The sequence below is a fragment of the Arachis hypogaea genome, chromosome 16 (assembly GCF_003086295.3).
Source record: "Arachis hypogaea cultivar Tifrunner chromosome 16, arahy.Tifrunner.gnm2.J5K5, whole genome shotgun sequence".
NCBI classification, from domain to species: domain Eukaryota; kingdom Viridiplantae; phylum Streptophyta; class Magnoliopsida; order Fabales; family Fabaceae; genus Arachis; species Arachis hypogaea.
The window spans coordinates 79,892,924-79,900,445 of NC_092051.1; the positions used below are offsets into that span (position 1 = coordinate 79,892,924).

The 7,522-nt window shown below is 36.2% G+C and overlaps 1 non-coding gene across 1 annotated transcript; it reads right to left on the bottom strand.

Annotated features, from left to right (window-relative positions):
* Nucleotides 1–6,634: 6,634 nt before the first annotated feature.
* Nucleotides 6,635–6,742, bottom strand: LOC112761367 (small nucleolar RNA R71). Its single transcript, XR_003181765.1, has one exon. It is a non-coding gene; the product is annotated as a small nucleolar RNA R71 (small nucleolar RNA).
* Nucleotides 6,743–7,522: the final 780 nt, after the last annotated feature.

Consider the following 7,522-nt stretch of genomic DNA (forward strand, 5'->3'; position numbering starts at 1 on the left):
TGCCACCACCTGCTAATGTCAAGGCCATCAGAAGTTTCCTAGGACATGCAGGATTCTACAGGAGGTTCATAAAAGATTTTTCAAAAATTGCAAAATCTATGTGTAATCTCTTGGCCACTGATGTTCCATTTGTCTTTGACCAAGAATGTCTGCATGCCTTTGAAACCCTGAAAGCCAAGCTTGTCACTGCTCCTATCATCTCTGCACCCAATTGGGACTTGCCATTCGAACTGATGTGCGATGCAAGTGACCATGCCATTGGCGTAGTTCTGGGACAGAGACATGACAAGCTTCTGCATGTTATTTATTATGCCAGTCGTGTATTAAATGATGCACAGAAAAACTATACTACAGAAAAGGAGTTACTTGCAGTAGTTTATGCCATTGAAAAGTTCAGATCCTACCTAGTAGGATCTAAGTTCATTATCTATACTGACCATGCTGCTCTAAAGTATCTAGTCACCAAGCAGGATTCTAAGCCCAGACTTATAAGATGGGTATTACTCCTGCAGGAGTTTGATATAGAAATTAGAGACAGGAAAGGGACAAAAAATTAGGTGGCTGACCAATTGTCCCAGATTAAGCCAGTGGTAGGGAATTCTCCTCCCTCCACTGACATATCCAAAATCTTTCCAGATGAGCAACTCTATGCCATCCGGACAGTACCTTGGTTTACAGACATTGCAAACTACAAGGCTATAAGGTTCATTCCCAAGGAGTTCAATAGGAAGCAAGCCCGGAAACTCATGCATGATGCAAAGTATTACCTTTGGGACAAGCTAGATCTGTTTAAGAGATGCTCGGATGTAATAATCTGACGATGTGTGTCTGAAGAAGAGGCACAGAGAATCCTACGGCATTGCCATGGCTCAGACTATGGAGGACACTTTGGAGGTGAATGGATAGCCACCAAGGTTCTCCAGAGTGGCTTCTATTGGCCCACTCTCTTCAAGGATTCTAGAGAGTTTGTTCGTAACTGTGACAGTTGCCAGAGAGCTGGTAATCTCCCTCATGGTCACAGCATGCCTCAGCAAGGGATCCTAGAGATTGATCTATTTAACATATGGGGTATAGATTTCATGGGACCCTTCACACCTTTATACTCAAACATCTTCAATAGATTTTGTGTCCATAGGACACTAATTAGTGATGAAGTTACTCATTTCTACAACAGACAGCTGGATTCTGTCTTAAGCCGTTACGGAGTTCGCCATAAAGTAGCAACACCATATCATCTCCAAATGAATGTGCAAGCTGAAGTCTCAAATAGAGAACTAAAGTGGATCCTAGAAAGGACAGTAAGCGCCAATAGAGAGGATTGGGCTAGAACGCTTGATGATGCTCTGTGGGCATACAGAACAGCTTTCAAAACCCCCATTGGAACTTCACCATATCAGCTGGTATATGGAAAATCCTGTCATCTGCCAGTAGAACTAGAACACAAAGACTATTGGGCTACTAGATTCCTTAACCTTGATGCTAAAGCTGCAGGGGAGAAACGGCTTCTCCAACTAAATGAGTTGGATGAATTCCGCTTAGATTCATTTGAAAATGCAAAGATCTATAAGGAAAAGGCAAAAAGGTGGCACAACAGGAAGATATCTTCCAGAGTTTTTGAACCAGGATAGAAGGTCCTGCTCTTTAATTCAAGACTCAAACTATTCCTTAGGAAACTCAAATCTGATTGGACGGGACTGTTTATGATTACCAATGTATCACCTTACGGGCACATAGAACTTCAAGGTAAAGAAAACAGGTTCACTGTCAATGGACAGAGAGTCAAGCATTACCTTGAAGGAGATATAGAGCCAGGAGGCTCAACACTGGTACTAAGTACAGTGAAGTCCAGCTAAAGACATTAAAGAAGCGCTTGTTGGGAGGCAACCCAATGATTAATTGTATATCATTTTCTAATTTTCTAATCATTTGGTTTTAATTAGTTTTTCCTCTTAATTTGTTTTTAATAAAGGTGATTTTAATGTTAGTGATCATAAACATTATTTAAATAGAGATAGAATGATGCAGAACAGCAAACAGAACACCCTGGAGAAGGGATCTCTCTGGCGTTAAACGCTAGAAAGAGGTGGCAATTGGGCATTCAAACGCCCATGGAGGCAGCTGGCTGGGCGTTTAACGCCCAATGGGGAAGACAAGCCTGACGTTAAATGCTAAACCCTAAACCCTAAACCCCAGCAAGCAGAGACAGTAGCATTAAATGCCAGAATGCGATCATTCTGGGCGTTTAAATGCCAGCAAGACAGCATGGGAGGTAATTTCCAAAATCTTATCTTTTCTTTATTCAATCTATTTTTTTTCAAATTCAATTTTGATTTCTTTGATTTTTAAATAAAATCTCATTTAAATATTTCAAATTCAATTTAATTTCAAATTTAAAATATTTTCAAATCTTTTCAAATCTTTTTCAAAATCTCATATCTTTTTCAACTTGTTTTCAAATCCTTTCAAAATCTTTTCTTATCTTTAGTAATTCTTGTTCATATCTTTTATTAAATTTTAAAATCTTTTTCATACTTCTTATCTTATCTTTTATATCTTTTATATCTCTTGCATATCTTTCAAGTTTAAAAACTTATTGATGAGCGGATAATTTATACGCTTTTTGGCATTGTTTTTAGTATGTTTTTAGTAGAATCTAGTTACTTTTAGGGATGTTTTCATTAATTTTTATGTTAAATTCATATTTCTGGACTTTACTATGAGTTTGTGTATTTTTCTATGATTTCAGGTATTTTCTGGCTGAAATTGAGGGACTTGAGCAAAAATCAGATTCAGAGGTTGAAGAAGGACTGCTGATGCTGTTAGATTCTGACCTCCCTGCACTCAAAGTGGATTTTTTGGCGCTACAAAACTCAAAATGGCGCGCTTTTAATTTCGTTGGAAAGTAGACATCCAGGGCTTTCCAGAAATATATAATAGTCCATACTTTGGCTGAGTTTAGATGACGTAAAAGGGCGTTGAACGCCAGTTCTACGCTGCTGTCTGGAGTTAAACGCCAGAAACAAGTCACAAACCAGAGTTGAACGCCAGAAATACGTTACAACCTTGCGTTCAACTCCAGAAAGAGCCTCTGCACGTGTAACATTCAAGCTCAGCCCAAGCACACACCAAGTGGACCCCGGAAGTGGATTTATGCATCAATTACTTACTTCTGTAAACCCTAGTAGCTAGTTTATTATAAATAGAACTTTTTATTATTGTATTAGACATCCTGAGTTTTATCTTCAGATCATAGAGTCTTGGTTACCCCGGTTCCCCTCTGGGGCCGAGACCAATGAACTCCATTATCACTTATGTATTTTCAACGGTAGAGTTTCTACACTCCATAGATTAAGGTGTGGAGCTCTGCTGTTCCTCAAAGATTAATGCAAAATACTACTGTTTTTCTATTCAATTCAAATTGTTCCGCTTCTAAGATATTCATTCGCACTTCAACCTGAATGTGATGAACGTGACAATCATCATCATTCCTTATGAACGCGTGCCTGACAACCACTTCTGTTCTACCTTAGATTGAATGAGTATCTCTTAGATCTCTTAATCAGAATCTTCGTGGTGTAAGCTAGATTGATGGTGGCATTTATGAGAATCTGGAAAGTCTAAACCTTGTCTGTGGTATTCCGAGTAGGATTCAGGGATTGAATGACTGTGACGAGCTTCAAACTCGCGAGTGCTGGGCGTAGTGACAGACGCAAAAGGAGGGTGAATCCTATTCCAGCATGATCGAGAACCTCAGATGATTAGCCGTGCTGTGAGAGAGTATTTGGACCATTTTCACAAGAGGAGGAGATGTAACCATTGACAACGGTGATGCCCTTTCATAAAGCCATCCATGGAAAGGAGTAAGACTGATTGGATGAAGACAGCGGGAAAGCAGAGATTCAGAGGAACGAAAGCATCTCTACACGCTTATCTGAAATTCTCACCAATGAATTACATAAGTGTTTCTATCCCTATTTTCTGTTTAATTAGTATTATTTTCGAAAACTCCATAATCAATTATTATCCGCCTGACTGAGATTTACAAGGTGACCATAGCTTGCTTCATACCAAACATCTCCGTGGGATCGACCCTTACTCACGTAAGGTTTATTACTTGGACGACCCAGTGCACTTGCTGGTTAGTTGTATCGAAGTTGTGACAAATTATGAATTGAGATTAGAGCACCAAGTTTTTGGAGCCATTACCAGAGATCACATTTTCGTGCACCAAGTTTTTGGCGCCGTTGCCGGGGACTGTTCGAGTTTGGACAACTGAAGGTTCATCTTGTTGCTCAGATTAGGTAACTTTATTTTCGTTTTCTTTTCAAAAAGTTTTCAAAAATTTTTCAAAAAATCTTTCAAAAATTTCTCCTTTGTTTTTGGAAAAAAAAATTTTTGTGTTTTCAAAAATATATTTTTCTTCAGAATTTTTAAGAATGAATTCTAGTGTTTTATGAAGCATGCTAAAGCCTGGCTGGCTATAAAGCCATGTCTAAATTCTTTTGGACTGAGGTTTTGGCTTAAAATTGAATGAATTACACTCATATTTTTACTAAAGTTTGGCTGGCTATTAAGCCATGCCTGACCCTTTGATTGGAGCTTTAGACTAAAAAGCATAAGATTCCTGGAATTCATATTAAAAATTTTGGAATCCTTATTTTTCTTTTTCATATAATTTTCGAAAAAATCCAAAAAAAAAAAAATTAGAAAATCATAAAAATCAAAAAAATATTTTTTGTGGTTCTTGTTTGAGTCATGTGTCATGTTATAAGTTTGGTGTCAATTGCATATTCATATTGCATTTTTCAAAAAATTCATGCATTCATGGTGTTCTTCATGATCTTCAAGTTGTTCTTGGTAAGTCTTCTTGTTTGATCTTGATGTTTTCTTGTTTTGCATCTTTTCTTGTTTTTCATGTGCATTTTTGCATCCATAGAGTCTAAACATGAAAGATTTCTAAGTTTGGTGTCTTGCATGTTTTCTTTGCATTAAAAATTTTTCAAAAAAACATGTTCTTGATGTTCATCTTGACATTCAAAGTGTTCTTGGTGTTCATCTTGACATTCATAGTGTTCTTGCATTCATCACATACTTTGATCCAAAATTTTCATGCATTAAGTCTTTTTCATGTTTTTCTCTCTCATCATTAAAAATTCAAAAAAAAAAATATATCTTCCCCTTTTTCTCTCTTAAAATTTCGAAAATTAGATTTGACTTTTTCGAAAATTTTTAAAATCTAGTTGTTTTCATGAGTCAAATCAAATTTTCAATTTGAAAATCTTATCTTTTTCAAAATCTTCTTCAAAAATCAAATCTTTTTCATTTTTCTTAGTTATTTTCGAAAATTATAAAAATATTTTTCAAAAATCTTTTTCTTAATTTCATATCATAATTTTCAAAAATAACAATAACAATTAATATTTTGATTAAAAAATTTCAAGTTTGTTACTTGCTTGTTAAGAAAGATTCAAACTTTGAGTTCTAGAATCATATCTTGTGATTTCTTGTGAATCAAGTCATTAATTGTGATTTTAAAAATCAAATCTTTTTCAAAACTAATTTCAATCATATCTTTTCAAAAATATCTTCTTATCTTATCTTTTTCAAAAATTTGATTTCAAAATACCTTTTCTAACTTCCTAACTTCTTATCTTTTCAAAATTTGTTTCAACTAACTAACTAACTTTTTGTTTGTTTCTTATCTTTTTCAAAACTACCTAACTAACTCTCTCTCTCTAATTTTCGAAAATATCTTCCCTCTTTTTCAAAAATTCTTTTTAAATTAACTAATTATTTTAATTTTTGATTTTTTATTTTTGAAAATTACTAACCTTTTTCAAAAACCATTTTCGAAAATCACTAACTCTTTTTCAAAAATTATTTTCAAAATTTTCCCTCTCTCATCTTATTCTAATTATTTATTCATCTACTAACATCTCCTCACCTCACATCTCTGCTCTCCTCACCCTTGTGTTTCTTTCCTTACATTACATTCTTTGTCCCCTTCCTTTCTTCCACTCCCCCAGGGACTTCTATACTGTGGTATAAAGGATCCCTATTATTATTATTATTATTTTTTCTGTGCCCTCTTCTTTGTCATATGAGCAGGAGCAAGGACAAGAATATTCTTGTTGAAGCAGATCCAGAACCTGAAAGGACTCTGAAAAGGAAACTAAGAGAAGCTAAATTACAACAATCCAGAGATAACCTTTCAGAAATTTTCGAACAGGAAGAGGAGATGGCAGCCGAAAATAATAATAATGCAAGGAGAATTCTTGGTGACTTTACTGCACCTAATTCCAATTTACATGGAAGAAGCATCTCCATTCCTACCATTAGAGCAAACAACTTTGAGCTGAAACCTCAGCTAGTTTCTCTGATGCAGCAGAACTGCAAGTTTCATGGACTTCCATCTGAAGATCCTTTTCAGTTCTTAACTGAATTCTTGCAGATCTGTGATACTGTTAAGACTAATTGAGTAAATCTTGAAGTCTACAGGCTCATGTTTTTCCCTTTTGCTATAAGAGACAGAGCTAGAGTGTGGTTGGACTCTCAACCCAAAGACAGCCTGAACTCTTGGGATAAGCTGGTCACGGCTTTCTTAGCCAAGTTCTTTCCTCCTCAAAAGCTGAGCAAGCTTAGAGTGGATGTTCAAACCTTCAGACAGAAAGAAGGTGAATCCCTCTATGAAGCTTGGGAAAGATACAAGTAGCTAACCAAAAAGTGTCCTTCTGACATGCTTTCAGAATGGACCATCTTGGATATATTCTATGATGGTTTATCTGAGCTATCAAAGATGTCATTGGATACTTCTGTAGGTGGATCCATTCACCTAAAGAAAATACCTGCAGAAGCTCAAGAACTCATTGACATGGTTGCTAATAACCAGTTCATGTACACTTCTGAGAGGAATCCTGTGAATAATGGGACACCTATGAAGAAGGAAGTTCTTGAAATTGATACTCTGAATGCCATATTGGCTCGGAACAAAATATTGACTCAGCAAGTCAATATGATTTCTCAGAGTCTGAATGGAATGCAAGCTGTATCCAACAGTACTCAAGAGGCATCTTCTGAAGAAGAAGCTTATGATCCTAAGAACCCTGCAATAGCAGAGGTGAATTACTTAGGTGAACCTTATGGAAACACCTATAATCCATCATGGAGAAATCATCCAAATCTCTCATGGAAGGATCAACAAAAGCCTCAACAAGGCTTTAATAATGGTGGAAGATACAGGTTTAACAATAGTAAACCTTTTCCATCATCCACTCAGCAACTGATAGAGAACTCTGAACAAAATACTTCTAATCTAGCAAACTTAGTCTCTGATCTATCTAAGGCCACTGTGAGTTTCATGAATGAAACAAGATCCTCCATTAGAAATTTGGAAGTACAAGTGGGCCAGCTGAGTAAAAGGATCACTGAAATTCCTCCTAGTACTCTCCCAAGCAATACAGAAGAAAATCCAAAAGGAGAGTGCAAGGCCATTGAATTAATTACCATGGCCGAACCTGTAAGG